General features: G+C 43.3%; 1 long non-coding RNA gene across 1 annotated transcript in view; it reads left to right on the forward strand.

The window, feature by feature from the left end:
• The first annotated feature begins 310 nt into the window (after positions 1–310).
• LOC130576088 (uncharacterized) overlaps positions 311–25110 on the forward strand; it is a 29679-nt gene continuing 4879 nt past the window's right edge. The window contains exons 1-2 of the long non-coding RNA XR_008965635.1: positions 311–408; positions 1189–1236. This is a non-coding gene — a long non-coding RNA (uncharacterized LOC130576088). The remainder of the gene's footprint in view (positions 409–1188; positions 1237–25110) is intronic.

Consider the following 25110-nt stretch of genomic DNA (forward strand, 5'->3'; position numbering starts at 1 on the left):
ATTTTTAGTCTTTTTTCTAATCTTTGCTTTACAGTAATTTAAATAAAAAGTAAAAATTAAGTTCTTTATCCAACACACATGATTTGGTAATCTGGGAAATATTTGTGACTGTCATATATGACCTCAGCACATTGGCTTGGGGAGAGCTCCCTGAAGTTATTTTGCTGGGTCTTGCACAGTTAAAGAGCCAGCTCTGCTCTCCGTGGGAGGTCTGAGATGTGTTGACTCAAAGATGTGTTGACTGTGATGCAACAGCCTTCAGGAGGAGCCAAAAGCACCCTGCTTGCCTCCACCTCCCTGCTCTCATCCAGCTCGAGTTCCACTCGGAAAGCTGAATCCAGAGGGGCACATAGGTGCCCTTGGAGTAATGGGAACAAATGTTATGAGATGGGATTGCTTGAATTTGAGGTGAGCCCTTTTGTCTACACCCATTATATAAAATCTCTCATTTTCTGGCTTTTTCTGTGCTGCTTCCAAAATGACAGAGATTACATGTGAATACAGGCCRGCTGCCTATCACTGCACATGGTGTCTTATGCTGAACAGGATGTGGTAACTAAACTGCTGCTGTAAAGTCTTCTTAACAGAGTAATGGGAAGGACTTTTTCCACTTGAGCATTCCAGGGGAAACTTGGTATATATGGGTAAAACATGATTGCCTGAGTTCATTTGATAATTACCTTAAACCCCAACACAATCCTAAGGTATCCATGAACACCACTGCAGTTCTGCTGACTTCACATATAGATCACCTTCAAGGCAMGTAATGAGACATCAGCAACAACAAGAAGCGGTGAGGATCCGTTCTGGGTTGTCTTAAAACTTCTGCTTGGTAAATAGGTGTGATATCCGATGATGTGCCAGATACAAGCTCATCAGGAARTCTTTTATAGTGGTTTAAACACCACAGACCATTTTTCGTGTAATCTGCAAATTTGCAGGGTGGTTTTGCCATCAGCAGAGTCCATGGTGGCTGCTAGAAGTCAGTTTGTCAGTGTGAGTGCATGCTACACTCACTCACAGGTGAAACAACAAACAAAATCCTTTCTATAATAAATGTAGTGTAAAGCAGAGATGAACACAAACAGGCCCTTGTCCAAAGTAATTCCTTGCATKAATTCCTACTCTGAGCTGCTCTGTTACTGTGCTTTGGAACCTGGATATGTTGAGATTAATTTCTTTTCCTAGGAATGACAGACAACAGGACAGAGTACACACCTGAGAGGTTTTGGAAAGGTAAGCAAAGGCAACTTTGTTGAGGTGAGTGCTGTGCTCTGAAAAAGGGTTATTCCTTGCCCACAGACAACACTAACCCTAAGCATACTGGTTGATAGCTTGTCAAATACCAGATAGATGCACCCAGCTACTCATAGTTGGTAAGACAAGTGACAAAACACAAAAGYAACTGAGACAGCCTTGTTAACTGTTATGCACTAGAAAATTAAGATAGCCAGGCTAGGGAGTCTAGTGAAGCTTAGCACAGCAAAATGGAGGCTGAGAGGACCCTTGTGCCCAGGCACAGAGACAAATATTGTCATCAAAATCAATGCAGGGGCACTTGTGATGTGTGTGGTGTCTGTGCTCCCTTTGGAAACTTGTCAGCACCTCATGCATCACACCTAGGGAGAGTGGTGGGTGACAGCTGATTTGTATGTTTCTGTCTTGTCAGATATCATTCTGACAGCCTAAATTTATATCTATTTATTTGTGCTGCCTATGCTTACCTCTCCAGTGAGAGGGGAGGAGTGCCCACGTTCATTAGATGCCAATTCCATGGCCYGTAAAACAAGATGTGCACTCAGAAATCCCCTCACTTGCACTCCCAGGATCTCCTGCTCATCAAAGAGTTTTGTGCTGCAGGACAGGGAGCACTGCTCTGGAACTCTGTGCTTTCAGGCTAAGCTACTCCTCTCTATAAAGGAGGACTGGTGCCGACAAGGCTGGTTTCCCAGCTGCTGAAATGCAGAGTTTTGCCAGTTTGCRTAGGAAGAGAAGAGCAGCCACATCCCTGTCATCCGAGACAAGCCAAGCAGTAAATGTTTAATCCCAACAGGGCCCTAGAGCATCACCTCCACATGCCACTGACTGTTAGAGGCTTCAAAATAGTTTCCTAATGCCCTCTGACAAACTAAGACCTGTGGTAAAGACTGCAAAGAGCCCCTGCAAATAATGGAGCATGCAAAGGGAGGAGACTCATGGGAAGCCCAATGATGCAGTAGGAAAACATTACTTAAAAATCTGAAAGAGACCTAGGAAGCAAGTCTTATCTCACACACTACACATGAAAGGAATATTCCTCTTCCAGCATGGTCTTCCTTGGCCTCCGATTAAGTATTTGGCTTAGTCCAGACATCATGAACAACATGATGTTCCAGCTTAAAAGGAACATCTCCCATGCTAAAATAACATTCCTACAAGACTCCCCTCATGTGGGTGGCAATATTCTGTCAGAACAAGCAAATAATGGCAATGGTCTTCCCTTGACTCATGTGCCCTCTGCCTTATYTCTGTGCTCAGTCTGTTCCTCAGCCAGCCAGAGTGCATGAGTAAGTTAACCTAGGAAATAGGATGCCCCCTATGCCCAACTACAGCCCTCTTCTGCACCAACACCTTACACCCATGTGACACCTCTGAGAAAAAGAGATGCAGTCAGAGAGCTGGTACATGTCCTTATAAGAATAATCAAAAAGAGTAGACATTTTACAGTGTTATCTATGAAATGCCTGAGCTGGGAGAAAGGCACAAGTAGTACTTTTCCTTTTTTTGGGTGTGAAGAGAGAGAACAAGCACTCCCTCTTTTCCTGCATTCACAGTCCATCTAGATCATCCTGTAGCCTTGCCTGTTAACTTCAGCCTTGGCTGCAGCACTCTCAGACCCCAGTGACGGCCCAGCAAAGGGCTTGGAGACAGAAGGCAGGGGATGGACATCACCTCCCACAGCTGGTGTTTAACACAGGCTCCATTTAGCTCCTACTGAGTCCTCTTCCTGCCTTTTTGAGGGCCCATAACTACTTCACTTCTACTCCATCCCCAGCCATCCCCAGCCCACCATGTCAGCTCCTCTCCAGAGGTCTCAAAAAAGCAAGCCAGCTTTAACCATGCAGTGTTGCTGTGGAGTAAGTATCTTTATTCCAATTGAACACAGAGCGAAACCAAGGCATGGCGGAAACATTTCTTTTAATGGAAGGCTGTTTGCCTGGTGAAGCATGCCTTAACTTATTTCAGGTTTYACCTGCATAAAATTCTTATAATGCTGGGTTTTCATGTGTGCTGTTATCTAGAGGCCAGAGGGAAAAGTCAGCTAGTGGCAAGATCTGAATGGGAGCTGGAAATCTTTTAAAAGATGCTTTTTTATATTTGAAGGGATCTTTGCCATGATCTTTGGTCCAGACTATTTATAGTTCTTTCACAAGGCTGAGCATTTTTGAAAATATCTTTCTACCATACAGAAGTGACATTCCCACCTTTGCTGTATAACTACAGGGAGGATCCACCAAACAGTGAATCCCCTGGGACATCTTGTCACAATGCACAGTCTGAGAGAAGGTGTCCTTTTGCTCCATTATCCATAGGGACACTAGGTTATGTTAAATCACAAGTGAATTTTTCCCTTAGTTGRMTGCTTTTTCTCATTTTAGACTGACCTACATTAAGGAAAGAAAAAGGAGAAAAACTAAACCACAAAACCTGGCACATGATATGTTATAAATAAKTCACAGCAAATCTGAGCAATTGTATCAAAATCATTACAAAAATAGTACCAAAAAAGGTCTAAATATCTGATCATATACTTTCACAGTGCTTCTCTGTATCAGGTTTTGTACTACAAGTTCTCTCAAATGTATTTTCCAGTGTACTTTATCCTGACCTGTCATTTTTTTTATAATTTACTGGTTCATTCCAAGACCTTTCTTTCATCTTTTAATAGATATGYGAATTTCTTGGATAGAGGCAAATCACTATTAGATCATCATCCGCCTTCTCATCATAAAAGTAAATTCCTTGCCAATGCCAGCATTAGCTGCCCACAAGTCATTAATCCAAAAAGCTTAGAAAAGGTCAGTTTTTAAGCTAATAGTATAAACCCCACAKAATATAACATTCAGATAGAAAGTTTGAGAAGTCTTTTTTGCAACTTAATTTAAATCCCCTGTAGACCAAACTGTCTGGATAAAGCCCACAAAAGATTAAAGACACTGGAGGACCTGATTTTCTAACCCATTGCATTTTCTATCCCCGTGCAAATCCACACACATCTTTACCTCTTTGAAGTCGCTAGCAAATCTCTTGGTCTTTTCAATAGTACTTACAACTTCACTTCTGGTAATTACATCAGCCTGCCACTGTGGAACATCACTCCTGGGAAATGTTAATAATATAAAGCTGGCCACTGCCAGATCCTCTTTGTACCAAAGGCATTTAATTTAAGTAGTTTTTTCTTTTCCTTGTTAAAGACGTAAGGATGTTACAGGCTTCACAGTTGCACAAATCATTTCAGAAAGGAACWGGCTGATCCTTTTAATAGGAGTTTGAACCCTCACAATATGTTTCATTGAGCAGAGCATGTCTAGGCAGTCATCCCTGAATGGATCTTCCTTCTCCAAGATATGGCTTTCCTCACACTCTTGGGATTGCTTTGCCTCTAATGGCTCTGCAGTAAATGGAAATACAAAYGGGGAAGAGAGTCAGTCACTTTCTATCAGCACGTGGGCACCCTGATAAATCTTTCCTTCATGGATTTCTCCAAGTCAGTATTATGCAGTGGCAGGTGATGTTGGCTATGGAGCTAATGCTCATCCAGGGATAACTCCCATTGCTCACATAACGAAAGGCCATCTTCTCCTGACAGCTTGACAGACAAGGAAAGTGAAACTGAAGATGAAAAGTGAGCTGCAAGGGAGGGAAACGCAGTGTTGGGTCCCYAGTTTCACTGATAAAACTTCCAAGCAGAATATTCCGTTAATGGACGCATTGTGAGYCAGGTTTTGTTTGCTTGTTTGGCTATATTTCTCCATTACATTGAGATACAGACACAAATGAATAAATGAAAATCAAAAAAAATTGAAGAAAAGGTATCACTAAATTTCTGAGGTTTTTGGTGAGCAAGTTCAATTGCAAGCTCTTCCCAGTCTGTGTCACCAAGCTGCTGTCCAAGATGGAATTCCCTGTAATCCCACTGTTGAGCATTGCCCAGAAGCTATCTTCTCCAGTAACAATGTGCTTTCCTCTGTAAAGCAGCATGGTTTTGTGGACTGGCAGGTTGCTCCAGCAAAAAGCTTCTTGTGTGCTGGAGGCTGCTTTTACTCTTGCTTTTGCTATTTCTTTTCTCTATGGGGGAACTGTTGACAGAGCAGAYGATAAGTCCAAGCCCAGATGAAGATCGAGGTGTTGACAGATAAGATCAACAGGTTTGTTGTCTCAGCCCAGGCGCTGTTTATCCAGTACAAGGYAGGCTAATTTCACTGGCACAGGCTCTATGCTAACACACTGCCATAAAGGAATTATTACAATTCCACCTGAAAGCCAGGGCTTCTCCTCACTCTCCCATCTCCCTCCTGCCATTCCTTTTCTCCCTGCCAGGTCAATTCAGATGAAATGCCAGATGCAGAGATTGCAGATTTCCTGGTTTGCTTTGACCCATACCGATTTGCTTGGAATATTAGAATGATGCCAGTCTGCCACCGTATCAGCTGCAGGTACTCCTCAGTGAAACAGAACCTCTCTTTGTGAGATTTAAGGAATACCACTCCCAAGGCATCAGGAAAAGCACATAGTGATAAACTAATACAATTTGAAGCTAGAATTAGTTTAAATTTCACATTAAATAATATGTTATTTCAACACCTTTGACAATTCTACAGCAGACATAGGCTCATCCTGCTGAAGGTAAAGTCTGGCCTGTTTTCTTCTCATTAATCACAAACACAATCTCTTGGGAAATGCAAATTATATGCATATCTGCATGACAAAGAATTATTACACAAAGGAGATTATTAACAGCATACTTTATAGTTCTCATTTGACTCACTCAATTAGTTTTGCTTCCAGGTGATAAATGAGGGATTTGCCAGGAAGGAAATAGTGTGTTCTTATTCACCACCCAAAAACATTTGCTGAATTATGTCAATTCTCTTACTAGAATCTTCTTTGACAAGTGCTCCCAATTTCTTCACTTCTCCAAAAACCCCTACCTCCCTGAAATGATGGCCATGGGATCAGGTCTGCTCCTCAAGCACTTCCCTTGCACCTCTGCATTCATCACATCGCTCTGAGATTTATGCCCTGGGTGATAATCCCAGAAAGATGCTCCCTTCTTATCTCAGCATCAGCAACATATCTGAAGCAAAATCCAATCCCATCAGAAGTGAAATTGATTAAGAAGTAGCTGTTGGAAATTAATGAATATGTAGAGGTGTTTCCTGTAACAATGATCAGAGCTGAAAGGAAGATATGAGTAGCTTGCCAAGGGGTTGAATTTGCATTTTCTTAATGAATTCCCTCTGAAGGTCTCTGTGTTTCTGTCTAATGTTTGTGTTGCACAAACACCTGAGTGATAAGGATCTCTGTACACACACAAGCCAAGGCTTGGTGAAGGGGCCTCAGCCTGGCTCCTCTTGTCCAAAGAGGCTGAAGGGGWGGCAGGAAAAGTATCTGCCCCTTAGTGATCTATCCTACTGGAGGGCACTGGGCTTCCAGCCGCAGTGGTGGCAAGTTCCAGCTCCAGAAAAGGTACAGCAGTGAGATGTGTGTAATCTAGTGGTCTTTGATGATCCTCTGAACTGTGGGGGACAATAGTTTGGGCCATTGCCCCAAGAGGTGAGATGGAGCTCTCCTGTTTCCTCTCCTGTGTCCATTCTTGTGCACTGCATGCTAAGAGGAGCAGCCTAAATCTACAGTCATATGGGAATTATGTCCTTTTTCTTGTAGCATCCTGTTTTAGGTTTTGTGAAGCATTATTGTTTTAAACTCCTAAGATAAGAGGTAATGAATTATTGTTACTGAATTATTACCATTAATGTTCGTTACTTTATTTATAGAATTATTTTGTAGTAACTTCTGGTCAGCCATTTCCCTTCCTTTTATAACAAAAAAATGGAGGTGAAATCTGTCTATGCTAAAAATTGTAAGGGTCAGCTGTGTTGGTTTTTTGTAATAAACATCGTTAACTGAAAACTTACACTTCTTTTATTTATTGGACTGAGTCAGAACTTTAAAGCAGAAACTAGCTTTGAAGTGGGGCCCAAAGTAAGAAAAACAGCACAACAAAACCTTTAATGTTTTATCTGCAGGTTTGCTGACCAAATCCATCTGCTTTATTTGACAACTGATAAAGACTGGCAGGTGCTCTAATGAGATGGCTTTGGCTGCACTTACAGATCCTCCTTTCGAAACCCGCAGCAAAGTCACTCTCCAAATAGCTGAAAGACATGATTGACCTCAATGTCAAATGTGTCAGTGGATGTGTGCATGACCATTCTTGTGGGTATGYGTAAAACACCCTCCTGCTCCCCTCTTGCTGTGACTCCCTGACCCCTGCTCATGTCTGCCCTGCATTTTGTATTTTTTCTTCCATTTTGGGTCTTTCCCGCAACAGAAATTCATTTGCAGCAGCCAACATCTGAATTAAAACTTTCAAAATGGCCATGTCACCCCCAGGGCTGTGCTATAAGTGGAGAAAGGAGCTGGCACTGTTCTCACTCAGTGTACAGAGCCTTGTCATTTAAAAGGCAAGATTCAGGGGAAGAGGTGGCATAAAATCACAGGTCCCTGAGAATAATTGAGGCTGGAAGGGACCTCTGAAGGTCATCTGCTCCGTCCCCTGATCAACACAGGCCCAGTTTCAAAGCTAACATTTTCAGTATCAACATTGTCTGAGAGCAACTCGTGCACCTTCATCTCTCTGCTTTGTACAGCTGGGAGAATCTTTTCTTTCTCAAGAAGAAAGAGTGAACGGAAGAATCAGGTTAAAATTAGAGCGATTGTTCCAAATTTGTATCTATCTTTTCAGCTTCTATTTTTGACTTGAAGGACTTTTGTACCCAGACACTTGTTTGCTTTTTCAGCTGTATCAGCTAGTCTGATAAAAATATTACCCCCTCCTGCAAATCTCGCTGGTGTTCTTAGGCTCTCCCAGCAAGAACATTATCTTCAGTGAAGTTTCGATTCAGCAGTGACCAGAGAATTTTTGTCCCAAAGATTGCATAAAATTTATCTCAAACAAGCTGCTGAAGCTRTTATTTAAATAAGCAGATTAATCCAAGAGTCAGTAGTTCTATCTGAAGGATTAAATGGTATAGAAATTAAAAGAGAAACTGAAGTAGAATAGCCAGTGCTAAATCAGTGATTTGTTTTTTATAACAGAGTTGAAATTCATCTGTCCCAGTTATCCAGCCCCCTTTTTGCTGCTGAAGTTGACAGCAGCATCTTTGGCTTGCCATGCCAAGTGAGAGGTGGAGGGAAATCAGGAGAGCAGACTGAAAGAAAAAGGGTTGGGCTGAGATGTCAGTGGCAAGATGTGCTTTGTCTAAAGTTCACTGATCTTAATTACGATAAAAGATTAAGAGACATTACTTCATTCTAATTCCTACACTGACAGTTCCCTCTTAAAAGTAAAAGTTAAACAGCTGACACAAAAGCAATGCAATTTTCTTAAATTAGTCTTCACAAACAAAAATAAAATAGGAAAACCTTGTCAGTTGTTCATTTTTTTTACTGGGTATATATTATGGGAAAACTAGAGTAGAGATTTTGCTATACAATCCAGCTGTTCCTGACATAACAAGGCACACACCAAATTTTTCACTGTAGTATAAYCTTGCTATGTTGAATCAGGTCAGAAACTCAAAAAAGCTCCAACCGTATCACCCTGAGCAATCCTTGACCTTTGCAATTACATTTTCAAATGCTTGGGGAAAGAAAAAAATTAGGATGAGCTGTTCAGGCTGCTCTGAAAGGAATGCAGATTCCATCAGTGTCCATTTGCATCAGTCAGTGGAAATGACCCCAAAAAATGTTCTCAGAATTAATTCCTCGAGCTTCGCTTACTGGATTAACCACAGTTTTTCCTGGTGCCATGTTACTATTGGTTATGATTTAGGCAAGTGGATCCATCAAGGACACAAAGTCTGTCCTCCAAACCATTCATAGTGTGAGCACAAGAGAAATAGCAGGCAAGAGAAAGGACTTTTTTTGTTGGCATTTATAGTTGGGAACATGAGGAACAAAGGGAGATTAATATATTGAGGGGCAATTTGTAATRGATTGCAAAAATCTCAGAATTACACAGGCTTGTGCAGTGAAATCTTACCCTCTAGAGCACTGTCCCTTGCCTTGTACTGGGAGTAGCTCAAGGAGCATCTGCTCTTGGAGAGAATACGGTGCCCAGGATGGAGTTGCTCCTCAGTCACAGATCTTCCCTCAAGAGGTTACCTCTAGAAATATCCTACAACAAAAGTGTGAACATCAGCAAGGAGAATGCTTTTGGGCCTTCAGCAGGTCTATAGAGCAGGCAACCTGCAAGCTCACAGGAGGATTGTCAAACAACATTTCACTGCCTGTGCCACCAAGTATCCCTGGTCTTCACGGTGACAGTTCCCTCTAGCCTCTCCTTCTTCCCCTCCTTTTCTCCCTCCCTCTCCCCAGCTGATGCTGATAGGGAGGTTTAGGTGGAAGAAACAAGAAATAATTGTAATTTTTCAAAATAAAGCTTCAGAATTTAGGGAGTTGCCTTTTGGACGTGAGAGTCCACAATTTGAAATGCTGAGGGAAAAGTAAGAACAAGCAGGGAAAAGGAACTTTTTCCCTTAGTTTCCCCTCCTACATATTAAATTTAAATAAGCCAAGTAAGTGGGAAACTTATAATGCAAGTGAGTTATGATCCTGAAGAACAAGGGAAACAAAATACATTGCTGTTCCTGGAAAACTTAAGTCTCAGGGACAGATAACCCTAACAACTTCCACTAAGCCATTTGAGCCGTCACACTCAATGTCTAGAAAACTCTTCATCCATAGGGAGAAGAGCAATCTTATCCAGGAAAAATAATTCATCTCAGACAAAGAAARCAACTAATATGGAAATGAGTGGCTGAAATCCCACCAAAATAAAAGYGTGATTATAATGCAATGGCTTTAAGATCTATGAATATGATCATGGACTGCATTTGTCTAAACAATGGTTGTGTTTTTTCCTTCAGATTTTGTCTTACAAATCCGTGGCAGGACATTACTGTTTCATGACCAAAAGACTCAGGCAGACCACTTGCTGTGAGCAGGAGGCACAGGCACAATGCTCACCCACTACCCAGTCACAGAAAATGCAGCATGTGCTGAAGGAGCTCACTGCMGATCCCACCGATGCTCCATCAGTGATTCAGGCTTTAAATGCTGCACTGGTGATGTCTGCATTGCCACAACTGACCTTACTAAATACGGGGACTGTGTTTAATGTGTCCTCTGCTGACAGAACTCTGTTACCAGCCAGCTGTTACTAGCCTTACTTTTCATCTAAAGATGGCAGTGTGCTAAACCTCACATCTGTTAAGTCAGTGACATACTCTTCTACTTTATATAAAAGCTGTGTTTTAGGAGAATTAGACTCAACAATCCAGCTGCAGCTCAAGAGCCAGAAAATTATAGACTGTGTTAACCTTCATCTGAACAAATAGGCAAACCAAATAAACCTTCTCTKTAACTGAGTAATCAAACTGCAGAAAGAAGTGATAACAGGGTAAAGGTAGGAGAAGAATTATTTAGCCTGCTAAATAATACCTTGTCAAACAAAGAAGGAGATCTGTGAGTGTCTTCATTGGAGTTAGGAGAATTGGATGAACATGTTTGCACACATATATGGAGGAGTAATGTGAACAGTGGTGAGGGCCATTTACTTTGATGTCTACTGTAACCCTGAACAAAAAGCAAAACAAACAAGAGATGCCAATCTGAATTTCCATACTCCAAACTAACCTGTTACTTTAGGATTTGAGCCTCCTGTGGTGTAATTCTGACAGTAATTACATAGGAACAGATTTTGTGGTAGCGTCAGGACAAATATTACCTCCATTAGGTCTTGAACAAACATGAATCGAGAAGTGTAGGTGTTCTCCAGCTTGCCATGTCCACATAACACCAGTTAATTGATTTTATTGGGTRCTATGGGCACCCAACCTTTTGGGAAACTTGTGTTTTGAATGCCCTCTAGTGGTCCTTCCCGCTGCAGGAGCCCATCCTCGGGAACCCTCCGAGCTCCCGAAGGGCTGTGGAACAAAGGAAGGGAGGGTTGGCCAGAGACAGCACGGGGTCTGCCACCTCACCAAAGGCACCACGGGGCTTGGTTTTGTCTAAAGAAGTTATAGCTGGCTTATAATGATTTTTAATAATTMATTTAATGCTTGCAGTCATTAACATTTTTGGAATGTGATTTGTCATAGAGGATAGCAAAACTCTCCAGCTGTCTCCTGGAAGGAGGAGGGGCAAGAGAGGGAAATGCTGTGGGCAGCGTTTGAATGTATCCAGCCTTGGTATTTACTCCTACACTCCCTTGTATCTTTTACCTTGAGGCAATTCTCCTCGGATCTTGYAAGCTCCAATTTAAAGCTTATGTCAGCAAATTAGCATTAGGGGGACAAGAAACRTTCTCAGTGAAATCTGCTTCTCTCTGGATTTCACTTGTGAGCAAAGGCAAACCCTGGCTCAGTGTTGCATGCTGGGCATCTTTACTGCACTGAGACACCAAAACATCCAGGGAAGATGTGCTCAGAACTCATACACAGGCATAGCCTTCAGAGCTGTTCAGAGCTGGCCATATTGACTCCTTCCAGTAGCAGATGAAAAATCAGCCTGAATGTTTTAATAATTAACAGCAGTGATAAAAGTCTGCAAGGTATTTCTAAGTTAAGGTACCTGCTTAAGCAAAGTTTGCAAACTACACCTCTGTTGTTCTGTCTGCTTTTTGATCTGACTCCTATCTTAATACAGTAATCAGCAACAAGCAGGAGGTGTGTTAACATGTAACATTTGTTAGCATTGCTACAGGCCAGAAAAYACTTGAATTTTGTGAAAAGAAGCAAAACCAAAACAACAGAGTAAGATCAAAGTGAAATTTTTCCTGATTTTTCTTTCATGGAGAGTTTCCTTCTTTTCCACCTCACATTTTCTGAGACTTTTCTTCTCTCAGGGGTCACCCTTAGAAATTTTTACAAAAAGGATGACACTGAAATATTGATAGAAGCATAAAAGCAATCCCCAGAAGGGACCTAATATAGAACCAGACCCAAGGACAATATTTCTGCCACAATCAACACCAGTTGTTCCCCCTCATCTTTTTTTTGCACACTGGAGCTCCAGCTATGRAACCAGTGCAGCAGAAATCTCTCTGCAGAAAAGGCGTGTGAGGCATGTGTCAAGTGCACTGAAAACAAGAGCTTTGCCGAGGGTTCTTTTTTTTTCTTCTTTCAGATGCCATACAAATGATTCAAAATTTGAAGGCCAGATCGTTTCCCAGCCCTGCCTGCTCCTTAGCAAAGCGGATCAATCCAGAAAATTCCATTAAAGCCAGTTGTTTCCATGCATCTGGAATGGATGTGTAATCATTCTGATACTGCACCCAAAGGCAGATGTGGTCACAAAATCAGTGGACCCTGAGTATCATGCACTAGCCATCAATGTCCATCTTGATTTTGTTGGAAAAGTGAAACCAGTAAAATGTAAAACTGGAAAAAAWTTTAAAGTAGAAGAAATTGGTGGTATTTCTAACAGGGATACTGACTTGGCAAGAGGGAATCAAAGTTCTTTTTTTGCTGCTCTTGGCCTAACACGAAGGGAAGTCATTCTACTTCTGTGCACCCAACAGGTGCTGTTCTAAAAACGTGTATAACAAAATTGTCTCCTTCTGGAAAAGGTATGGGAATCTGCTAAAGGGAAGGGCAATATCTAGATCCTAAAGGACATTTGGATTATACAGTAATTTCATGGCAGGACTTGAGCCGATGTCCTGGGAAACACAAAAGTGATTGGTCCCATGTTTCAGATCAAAATGTTTTGATGGCTAAATATCTAATACTTCAAGTGCCCACAAGTACTTTCAAATGAGCTGCTGTCTGAGAAGATACAAAGCAAACAACCCCAGCAAAACATTACAGAGTCCAGCAATCTGGTCACACTATTCTGGAGAGAACAAGGTGAAAAAACCAATTTAGCAGGCTGTTAATTACAAGGTGCATGCTTAACTCCAGATGCAAAATAACGACAATGGAGCAGCAGCTATAGTCCATGTGTGGGCCTTGAGCAGCACCCAGACCAGGTGAGTCACACCATGCCCTGCCCCATTGAGTGTGGCTGCTGCTAGGAGAGCAACCAGACCAGCTTGCAGAGAGCAGCTGTGCCTAAAAAGAGGAACCTGCTAGAAGCAACTTGTCCCCCCACAGCTCTCTGATCACTGAATATGCWGAGTTGGAATGGTCAAGTCCAGCTCCCAGCCATGGTGTCTTCAGGTAGGCGACAGCTTTGCCATGGTCTCTGAAGAACCAGAAAGACTGGGAGTGCACTGCTATTGACCAGAGTGTGTTACTTCACACAGGATGGGATGGAGGAGGTGGTGGGTTTTGTTCTTGTGCTGGGGATGGATGACGGGGTGTGCCCAAGAATGGGAGTTATAAGGATGGGAATCATGCTCTGCTAATGGAAGCAATAGCTGGAAGCCCTGTGCATTGCATGGCTCAATTTGTGGTTTCACCTGCACGTCTGCAGGCCTGCATCTGCATGTTGAAACTGGTGACCACAGTCAGCTTTGATTTATAGAGAGCTGATACAGTTACTTGGCTCTTGCTGTGCTGCAAATGAAGGTTTTGCCTGAGCAAAACTGTARTTTCTGTGTCCTGTGAGGACTGTGATAGACTCCTAAGACACAGAGATGGTAGGAACCRATATCCTTTCCTACTTTCTATAGGCATTTCCTCTGGTTCACTCAAATTAGTATTAGGAAATCTTTTCTTTCCCATCCCTATAACTTCTGTGTTTGACTAAAGTATACTGCAAGGGAAAGTTGTTTCATTCAACTATGACTTAAAAATAATGAATCCCCCAATATTTCATCACACAATCTATCTGAAATTTTTCTTCTAGAATCTCATTATCTTGCTGAGTATCATAACAAGATTTTGATTGCCTTGTTAAAATATAGTTGCTGGTGCCTACCATCAGTTTAACTATTCACAGAACCCCAGGATGGGTCAGGTTGGAAGGGACCTCAAGGGTCATCTGGTCCAAACTCCCTGCTCAAGCAGGGTCATCCTAAAGCAYATGGCACAGGATTGAATCCAGACAGTTCTGGAATCTCTTCAGTAAGGGAAACCTCATAACACCTTTGGGCAACCAGTTCCACTGCTCCATCACCCACACAGGAAAGAAATTCTTCCTCCGATTCAGGTGGAACTTCTGAGCATCARTTTCTGCCCATTGTCTCTTGTTCTACTGCTTTGCACCACCAAGAAGAGCCTGGCTCTGTCCTCTTGGCACCCTCCCTTCAGGTATTGATAGACATTGATGAGGTTTCCTCTCAGGTGTTTCTTCTCAAGGCTGAAGAGGCCCAGCTCCCTCAGTCTTTCCCCATAAGAAAGATGCTCCAGTCCCTTGGTCAGCTTTATGTCCCTCCACTGGACCTGCTCCAGGAGCTCCACGTCTCTCTTGTACTGAGGAACACAGAACTGGACACAGGACTCCAGATGCAGCCTCAGGGCTGAGCAGAGGGGCAGGATCATATCCCTTGACTTGCTGGCAATGTTTTTCCAAATGTACTCCAGGATCCCATTGGCCTTCTTGGCCTCCAGGACACACTTCTGGCTCAGGGACAGCTCATTGTCCACCAGAACCTCCAGATCCTTCTCCACAGAGCTGCTTTCCAACAGGTTGACCCCCAGCCTGCCCTGGTGCCCAGGGTTATTACTCTCCTGGTGTAGAAGCCTACCTTTGCCTTCGTTGAACTTCAGGCATTTCTTCTCTGCCTGCTTCTCTGTTACAACTTTCTGTTCAGAAATCCTTTATTTCAGAGTTCATTTTAATTGCAATCTGAGGTTACCTGACAATTGTTGTTTGACTTGTCCTGGCACTGACACAAAGGCCCCACCTCTGGCTAAGGTATGAGACAAAATACAGTATAACCTAATTCCATTGCAATGAGCTCATGTGAAAATGGTACTGCTGCTGTTTTGCAAGTTCTGGCAAAACATGAGCTGCATGAGGAGCAAAGTCTTGTCTTTGCCTCTTTTTTTGAATAATATAAGGAAAGCTTGAAAGAGAGATAGGGAAAGCATTATACTGCATTGCAAGATCTGTTTCCTTTATTATTCACAAGGACAAACCTGTATTCTTGTTTAGGGGTACCAAAAATAATTTCGAAATGGATTAAAAACAGATAAATCAACTTGACTACATGTAGTATTTTGACTGCAAGTGTATTTTGTGGCAGACAGGCAACCTAGAGGCCCTGTTTTTCAGGGCCTTTACTTCTAGTGAATATCTGTTTTTCCTTTCTCCACATTCAATAATGAAGGGGTTACCTCCTGCTCACGAGATAAGTGATTCTTGGACTGACCCATCCTCTGCCCTGGAGCCTCAGGAGAGGATTCCCCTAGCTTTCAGAAAATCCAAAAATCTCTTTTCTCTCATGTTCCATATTGTGATAAATAAACCACAGGTATGCTGCAGGGAAAACACTTTAGTATTGAAAATGGTGGTTTGTCTCTTTAGTGCAGCTTGGGACATTATTTGCCCCTCAGTATCTCAGCCCTTAAAACACCCTTTGGTTGCATTTTCAGGCTCTGTGCCTCACTATGAGGGCAAAACAATCATTTATTGTTTTGAAGCTCAATTAGCACTTTGAAAGCAGCTTCATAGAATATCCTGAGTTGGAAGGGAACCAGGATCATCGACTCCAGCTCCTGGCCCTGGACCGGATAACCCCAAGAATTGCACCAGGTGTCTGAGAGCATTGTCCAAACAACTCTGACCCCAAGTTTTTATGAAAAATCATTCCACAAGCATTATGTAACCTCATAGGAGCATTGCAGCCTGTAAGACTGGCCATTTGTAACACAGTCAAAATATTTTCAGTGCAATATGGGCCCTTCAAATCTACCCACCTCTAACCTGTGGATGGTTTTCATGCTTTTTGCATTGTGTGCTGAGTAGAGGACAGAGAAAGTTTAGGAAACAGTATTGCCTCATGCAATATCTTAATACACATCTACCACCCACTGTGCCTATCTAATGCACTATCTACCACTTAGCAGAGCCTGATATTGCACAATAACAAAATTTAACAGCAGTTTGGAAGAAGAGAAAAAACTTATCTCATGAGCAGGCCCAAGTCTCTCCCCTCCGTCAGGCAGATCCACTTAAGTTCCTTCTTGCTCTGCCAGGTTTGAGGTGTTCACTTCGTGTTGATTTATACTCATGATTCCTGGACTGATCCACTCTGATATGCTTTGCATCATTTCTGGAAAGCTAGGGCTTTGTTTTTCCCAAGTCACTTGTATTCCCTTAGAGATCAACTGATTTCAGCAGAATAGCATCTGCATGGCTCAAACAGTGCTGTATACAACTGGCAAAAACTAAATTAGGCCATGCAAATTAACCTTTGTGCTGTTAGGTTTATTGTTTATGCTTACAGTTGCCTGATAAACTATAGGTGTCAGTTGTTCCAAAATCAAGCATGATACTTTGCTCCAGGTAGCAACTTGATGTAGAAAGACTTGGCAGGTGATTAGTTAATAACATCATTTAATCTGTTTCAGTAATTTAAATATTGTCAGCAGCTGAAAAAGTGCTGTTCAAAGTAGCTGCTTTAAGGATGCTTAATATCTTGTGGACTGCCTTCGAGATCTGCAGATGAAAGTTAGGGGGTATTACTATTATTGTTGTTGTGTCATAAAATCTGGGCGTATACTACAACATATTTTCTATGAGTACTCATTTGAATTTGGACTTTAACCAGGCTGTTGTAGCCAACTTGAATTTCAAGCTTGCTTTCAAAAATTTTGCTGGCTGGTAAGTTTACAGGGCATGCATTTTAGGTCTGAATTCTGCAAAAATTTGCTTTGTAAGTTCGGTAGTTGAGATGACTGAGTAGCATGACCAGAAAACAGCAACAACACCATGCAAAGTGTGACAGAGCAGAGGAAGATTGGTCTCTATACAGTGATGAAGCAGCTAACAAAAATGGGTGGCTAAATTCATCTGGTGAGCTTTCCAGGCAGAAACAAACCTAAGCATCTCTCCTAGACTAAAGGTGGGTGAGCTTTGCTTGGCAATGTTTGTTAGACTGCCCCACTGATGGGCTGTGGCTGCTGTCCTTCCTGGAGCAGAGCTCCTATGAGTTGCCTCAGCTCCCCATCAAGCTTTGTGCTTTGCGTGACTGGGAAAGAGGACTCCTCTCTGTTCAGCAGAGCATTTCTGGTCCTGCACATGCACACAGGGTGAAACATCATAATTAGTTGCATATTTCAAGTCTTTTGCTCTTCAGGCAACAAAGTCTCYGTGGAGAAACCACAAGGGCTTGGCCAGAGCCAAATAGCTGTGTTTACTGGATATACACAAACGTAGGAGGCTAGAAACCTGCGCTGATGAGCTGGTTGGTTTCTGGCATCTTCAGCTACAGAGAGCTGTGGAGAGTCCAACRCATCATTTAAAGGCAGAGCCATGAGCAAGAATGTTACGTATGGGGTTTTGCCGGTGCTTTTGAAACCCATAGCAGGAGGACACCAACATAATTTAGTCCCATTTTGAAGCTCCACTATTTCCAGCATGATACAAAGCAGGCACTTCATATGTACCCAGAGAGACTGACACAGTTTCCACTAGAAATGGCCGCTCTCTTCTTGTCTGACRATACCAGCCTGCCACAGAAAACCCTCACTTGTCCTCTCGTACAAACTGCTTTCTTTCCTCCTGCAATTTCTATTGCTCTGACCTGAACAACCCTAACAGCTCTAAATGGGCCATGATACTGTGGGAAAACAGGACACTCATCGGGAATAGATGGCTGCATGCAGGCACCCCTTCATGGCTGGATCCAGGAGCAGGTGAGCCTTCAGCTCKGCTTTTAGTGATATTCTTAAGGAATGTACAGCTGAATGCTATCTATGCACTGCAACTATGTACAGCCACAGAACACATATGAATTGTTCCAAGTGCCCAAGATAGCTGGGAAAGCMCTGCAGGCTGGGGAAGCTGCATGTGAGGTGACGGGAAGCAGTGACCAAACCTCAGCAGAAAAATCACCTCAGCAGTGCCGCACGTACAGGGTTGCTTCCTCATCACTCCAAGGTGTCCTGTGGCTCCAAGTCAGGCCCTGAAGATGAGAACATATTCCAAAGCTGATCAATGTGTGGAGAAGAGTCTAGCTGAAGGGCAGTGTGAGGAAGAGGCTGGGTTTGCACCGAGCAGTGCTCCTCCAGGGAAGGCTCTGGTTACCCACCATGACGTGTCTCTAATGATGGCTGGAGGGTGAAGGTGTCCGTAGGCCGCACCCCACCCTGAGAATTCCCCCTGCCTCCCAGGCTCTTCCCTCTCTGTCCATGGAGGCTTTTGGAGCCTCCTAGCAATGAAAACTCAAGGTCTATCAAGTTGAAATGAGAACAGCAAAGCAAAGATGATGCCTCAGTGTTTACTCTCCTCTCTGTGGCTCCTCTGGGCTGTGGCTGACTGTGTGAAGGAACCTCTCTCCATTCCAGGAAACCAAAGTCTGTTTATGCAAGGGGAGAAAAAATGCACCAGTAAAGGATTAAAGATTTAATAATCATAAAGGAAAATATGCTCTGTAATGAAGTATCAACACCAATTGACTAGTTTCTGTAGTTCTGACACTTGCCAGGTGCTGTGCAGTAGTATGGTCTGCACCTGCCTGTGTCGCTTCAGCAGCACCTAGCTGCTCTCCTCCCCACCATCCTGCCTCCTGTCTTGCAAATTCCCCCTGAGAAAGGTGGGAGCATTTGGTGTTTGGTATGTTGTCATGGAACCAGAAACCCCTTTGGGCAGATAGTTGTCATATTTTCCTGTTTGTACAAGTGCGGGAGCGCTCCTCGGCAGCTTTCGCCAGGGATCTGGTGGCCATCTGGGGTTGTGCAAGGGTTCWGCATGGGCAGGAATCTGCACGGGAGTTCCCCCTGCCCACTCTGCACTCCCTRGTACAAAAGACACAGCAAACCTGGATCTGGGCCAGCTTCCCAAAAACCCGTGTGTGCCTGCTCTACCTTGCCCAGGTCTAAGCTCTCCCACAGAAAACATCACTCTTTCTCCAAAGCTAGTGTGTGTGCCAAGCTTGTAAAGGGGAGCAGGCACATAGTCTTGGGGTCTCCTCAAGCAGAGCCGGGCTGTGGTGGGAGTAGTGTCGTGCTGCTGGTCTTTAGGAGTGTCTCCAGTTCAGGAGCATATTTGACTCCAAATGTCCTTCACATTCAGAAAATTGATCTTTATGGTTATACTCAAGTATACTTTATTTTTGGCACTGATTTCTGCCTGCCAGACTCTAAGCACTTTTGACACTTTTCATAGGGTTTTCCCCCTTCTGTCCCTGCTTCTGTTAAACTTCCCATCAGCTCTGCTTGCCCCAAGGTGCTGAGACATGGATAAGAAACAATAAGGAAAGAAGATGATGCTGAGTCTGGATTTGGTTGATTGTCTAGCTACAGTAGTCCTGTCTTCTGGCAAATTTCCTTAAGTGATTGGTCTTTGCTCATGTCTGATCTGCTCCATGGCCAATGCTTTCCCCAAGCACAGCACATCCTCTGTATTCAGAACACTGACACCCCTACACGCTGGTCTATCAAGGGCTGGAAGGATAAATCATCATTCCCAGGACACTGCAGGTCGTTGTTCCTAGAAGCTGAGGGTGAGGTCAGACAGCAGGGCACGGCAAACATCATGCAACATTCGTGCAGCGGCTGTGTCCCCATCCCTCTCCCTCCCAGCAATGTTATTTCACTCCTCCTCTGCTCCAGCTTGGGCACGTGTCTCCCTGCATGGACTTACTCAGCCTGCTAGACGGGCCGTGGATAATTTCCCCCACTCTTRGGGTTGGTTTCTTGGGTTTTTCTTGGGAATTGTTTTATTGGCCTGTCAGCTGCACACCAGTGCCAACAGGAGGTAGCAGGGAGGGGAGGTGGGCTGGGGTGGATCTCCCCTCCTGCAGCGTCTGCAAGCCTCGGTATCGGCCCAGCCCTGCCATCTCACCACACCCTCAGACAGAAAAGCAAAGGACACTGCAGCTATTCCCAGGAGAGATGTCTAGATAGATAATAACAATAGACAATAAGAGCTGTGTACTGCACACAGRCGTTTTTGGCAGATAGCAGTGATTCGGATATCGGTGTCTGAAGAGCGGTGCTGGGTCTGGCTGCAATTGCAAAGGCACCGACACAGAGGCATGCATACCTAAGTGCCTTTTTYCCCCCACCCTTTGCTTTCTGTTGCACTTTACCTTGATGGATAGGGAACTGTCTGAATTAATTGCATCCTATTATCATAAAGGTGGTTACTTCGTAACTGCTGTTAATTACCCTTTTGAAATAKGCTTCTGAAAGATTGGCACATCTGTTACAATTACTGCTCCTTCCATTATTGCATTTTAAAAATACATGTGTATATATTCAAATTGGGGTTTGAAATCAGATTAATTGCTGTATTCCTRAGCCTTGGCCCCGTGTTCAGAGAGATGCATATGTCCTCAGAGATGTATTTTCAAAAAATAAGCTTTCTTCGTAAAAATTCTGCTTATCCTTTAGCTCCCTCCCTTCCTCACTGAGCTGGAGTGAATCTAGACTTTCAAAGGTGCAAGTTTAAGCAAGATTCAACTGAACTTTTATAAGTGAATGTGGCACAAAATGTATTGTGGTTAACAGAGAACCTAAGTCTGTCTAGGTTTTTGGAGACACAAAGACTGCCACAGAAGTGGCCAGTTCCTACACAGATATGTGAACTACAGTGACTTTTTTTAGAGTCCATAAAAATTGGAGCCTCCAATACTTTCACTGGCAAGTTGAAGGCTGGATATACTCTCTCTCTCTGTCTCTGTCTCGCTCCCTGTCCTTGGTTCAGGGAACATTTAAATAAATAGGTGGCATTTATTTTCAGTAGTGCCAAATGAGAAAAGCCTTTACCCTGTGAAGGGTTCCAAGGTGTTTGAGAACATTATCATTTGCTGTTTGGAATGTCTTCTGTAATGAACTGAGTTCATGCTTGATTTCAAGGGACACAAGTCCAAATTTGATTCTCATTTAGTCCTACCAGTTAAAGCTAAATTCCTAAAACTCAAGCATCTATTGGATGAACTTTCTTCACAATTTTCACTGTCAAGTTTCCACAGGTGCTRTGTGTCTCTGCTCCTGGCAGACCTGTGTGGCATAGGCACCCTTTAGAAGAACAAATAGGGCTTTATAGCCTATTCCTTGCAATCAGCTGCCAGCTTGGAGAGACAGTTGGTCACCCTGCAAGCAGTGTTTCTAGTAGGTTATGGGACAATAAAATAAAGCTTGTTATTAAAGGGCTAAAGTCATGCTCTGATCCTTTTGAGAGCGTGCCCGAATTGTCCATAATCTTCTGTTTATCAGCTATTGCTAAAGTTCATTTATTTATAACCATGACAAATAACCCCCATGTACATTCCTCCAGTGATTTATTGTGCAATTGTTTTGCATTCCTGAAACGTAAAACAAACCATTAAAGTAAGGCAAGATGCAAGATATTAATTTTTAAGAAACAAACGGAGGAGAATAATTCCTTGAAATGGACAATGCAAAACGTAAACCAGCTGCTCATACGGTATGATAAGATTTAAACTGAAAAGTTACAGTTCTGATGAGAAGTGCAAACTGTTTCATTGTAGAATAGATTATGGTTGTGCCACCTCATCACAATGTACTTAGGTCTCCAATAATTCATCATCCTGCTGTAAAGACTGGGCTGTTTCTGGGCAGCCTGGCTCTAGAGCCGGTGTCCCTCTTTGACCTGGAGCTGCAAAATGTGACTCAACWACGCGGATCCAGTTTTCTTTATGGAACAAGAGGGCTGGATCTGGTCTCTCGTGAGTAATGTGTGTCTAATCTCCACTTCTCCATCCTTCTCTTCTTGGTAACCTCCACTGGTAACAGTGGGTGTGCCAGGAAGCTGAGGTGCAATTGGGATGCCATAGAAAAGACACGGATGTACTTCTACTTCCCAAGGTCTTGGGAGACACMTAAGACTGGGTTTGCCCAAAGTGTATCTAATGTACAAGGAGGTGATCTTTTACTGGCTCTGATTATCTCATCTGTCACAAACAAACTCACGAGACAAGGGAAAGGCTTCAAACTTTTGTGTATGAGTGCATTGCATTCACCCTGTAGCCCATGGTGACCCCATGCACCTCACTGAGGGATTCATCCAAGACAGGGTTGGGACCTTCTTCACAAGTACCATTTTTGAGGATCCTTGAATTAGCATGACTCCCCCAGTCAAACCCATGATTTTGACCAATATTCCATATAGGTCTATATCAGATGTTGTACGGGYTGTGTGTATAAGTGGTCTCTGGGTTAAGCCAAGTGCTGCCCAYCAGCACAAGTGAGCAAGCACATGATGCTGATTGTACCTTTGGTTGGSTTAACTCCACCAGGCTGCAGCAGAGCATGGTCCCACCAGGAATCCTGCTGGCCTTGCTGGGATCTACCTGCAGACTCTGGGCTTGTGACCACTTGCAGCAGGCTCCAAATGAAACTTTTATCATGCTGTCAGGTGCCTTCCCTGGGAAGTTCACCCAGCAGCTTTTCCCTTGGGTGGCCTTTTATGAGGTGTCTCATAAATTTTTTGTGTTTGCAGGATTTGGTTTTTCTTGTAACCTGTGCTCCTTCATCGGGCTGGTGGAGATTGACCAGAAGCCCCTAGAGGGGGACACGCAGTCAAACACCTATAGAGAAATGCACATGAGCAGGCACCTTATGAATACATGCGGCTGATTTCCTAGAAGTCATGTAAAAACCCCACCATCATTCTTTGCCCACCCTTGCTGTTGTGAGCAGAGCCAGTTTCTCRGGGGTCAGGAAGCCTGTAGTGAAAGTTTCCCTGAGTTAAACAAATTAAATGGCTAGCTAACTTTAACATAATCAAGCTTCATCTCAGCAAGACCTGAAACAATGTACAGAGCTCTAACATTACTGGAAATCTGTGAAATGAGCATGCTGTTTCTTGGTTGTTTTGTTCTGGTTAATACCAATTGTTTAGAAAAGAAAATTCTTCTGAAAAAGGAAATAAAAAGCATTTCTCCATCCCTACAGTTGCTGCAATAACAGGAAGCAAAATTCACATATACAGAGCTTGGCAGATAAGAGCTGAATGGCAGTTTGTTTTTTATAGCTGGTGGCAAGGGATCCAAAAGAAAATCAACCTCTTGCCCTTCTAATTCACAGTGACTAGAGCCCTGATTCTTCTGTGACTTGTGCAGGCARCAGGATGGATTTACCTGGGTACGGAGCTGCAGGAGGCCTCTCTTTTGAACTGGAAAGACAGCTCCAAGCCAAGCAGCTCATGATCATGATTGGCAGCTGGTAGAARCACCCACATAAGGTGACCTAGGCATGCATAGGAGGAAGGCAAGAGTGGCTTTGAGCAGCTGCCTGTATCTCACCTCACCTTTATGGTCTCTTTTTTTTTCTGACAAATGTCACACAGTAGAGGAGGAGGATTTTTTTCTGACTGGCTGCAGGAAAAGTGCAAACCCAGTAGTCTGCCTGCTCACTGCCTTGGCTGGAAGGTCAGCCAAGAAGATCTTCCCTTGTGTGGCAAAACACAGCAGCACTTCCCCCTCTGCATCCCACAGGTTGCCTTGCAAACAGTCTCGGCTGCGAGATGAAGGTTTTTGTGGGAGCAGTGTGGGGAGTAGCTGAGGGCAGCGCTGTAGCTTCCGGCTTTGGGACAAATGCAGCAGCTGCACGGTTCTACCAATGCTACCAGCAGCAAAGCAATTYATAGACTTGATCACTTTCATGTCTTCTGGGCAGCTCAGAGTATGCTGTCTCTCTTAGGGGACTCACATCTCTTGGGTAGTTCCAGGCTGTCTGCTGAGTTAGAACAAAAGTGCTCGGTTCATGGTTTATATCCATACATTTTGGATGAGAAAACTTAGAGTTTAAGATGTTAGAGACACACACCTACAGTACACCAAGCATTTTGTTCCACAAGTCTCCCTGTTAGGAGCTGCCCAATGCTTGGCAGTTTTCCTTCAGGYTCCTGTGTCTTGTCACTTTCTTACATTTTCCATCCAGTTTCTTGGGTTAGTATAAAATGTTTTGCTCCCCGTTCCCATTTGCAGAGCCTGGAATACTATCAGTGGATTTCATTTAATCCTTTCTTTTCACCTAGTCTGAGGGCTAATCCAGATTTCTGACAGCACGTTATTATCAGCTGATGCTGGCACCACTGAAGTAAACACTTCTGAGTCAGGGCTTGCTTGCTGGCTGGTACCATTTTCTGTATGTGTATGATACTGTGTCAGTAAAAGAAAGGCAAGATTACATCTTTAGCAGTAAAAACCAAAGCACTTTAAACAACTGAAATGCATTCTGACCACTGTGCCTTCTGAGGCTGTAATAGTGGAGGGATCCTTAAACAAGGCCTCTGCAAATAGAGACCTGTAGGAAGTCAGGATTCCYGCCCCAAAGAATTTACTATTTAAGACATAATGTACTTTTATAATGTATGTGTCTCACCCCAAGGTCCAATCAYGCAAGATATTTTAAGGGCTCAAATTAAGCCTGATGGGACAGCTTCATTAAATGATTCGTCTGTTGTTGCCTTTAGGCTGGGCTGCATTGCAGACATGTTTGCTGGCTGAAGTACTTTGAACCAGTTTGCCTGTCTTGACACAGCAGAAAAAACCTGCTGTTTTTTCCAGCAGGTGGTGGAATACTTTGAATAACATCCACTGAGCTGAGAYTCCTGTCTATATGAATTGCACGAGGTAGAAAACTTGTCTGTATTTAGAATGGGCTCTATGTGTGTGTATTTATTTATGCATACATGGACTGACAGCTCCCTGTTACTAGTCCTGACACTCTATTCTGTTCACTCGTCCCCTCTACTTCCACC

This window comes from Malurus melanocephalus, unplaced genomic scaffold (assembly GCF_030028575.1).
Source record: "Malurus melanocephalus ecotype Western Australia unplaced genomic scaffold, MMel_1.1 scaffold_126, whole genome shotgun sequence".
Lineage (NCBI taxonomy): Eukaryota > Metazoa > Chordata > Aves > Passeriformes > Maluridae > Malurus > Malurus melanocephalus.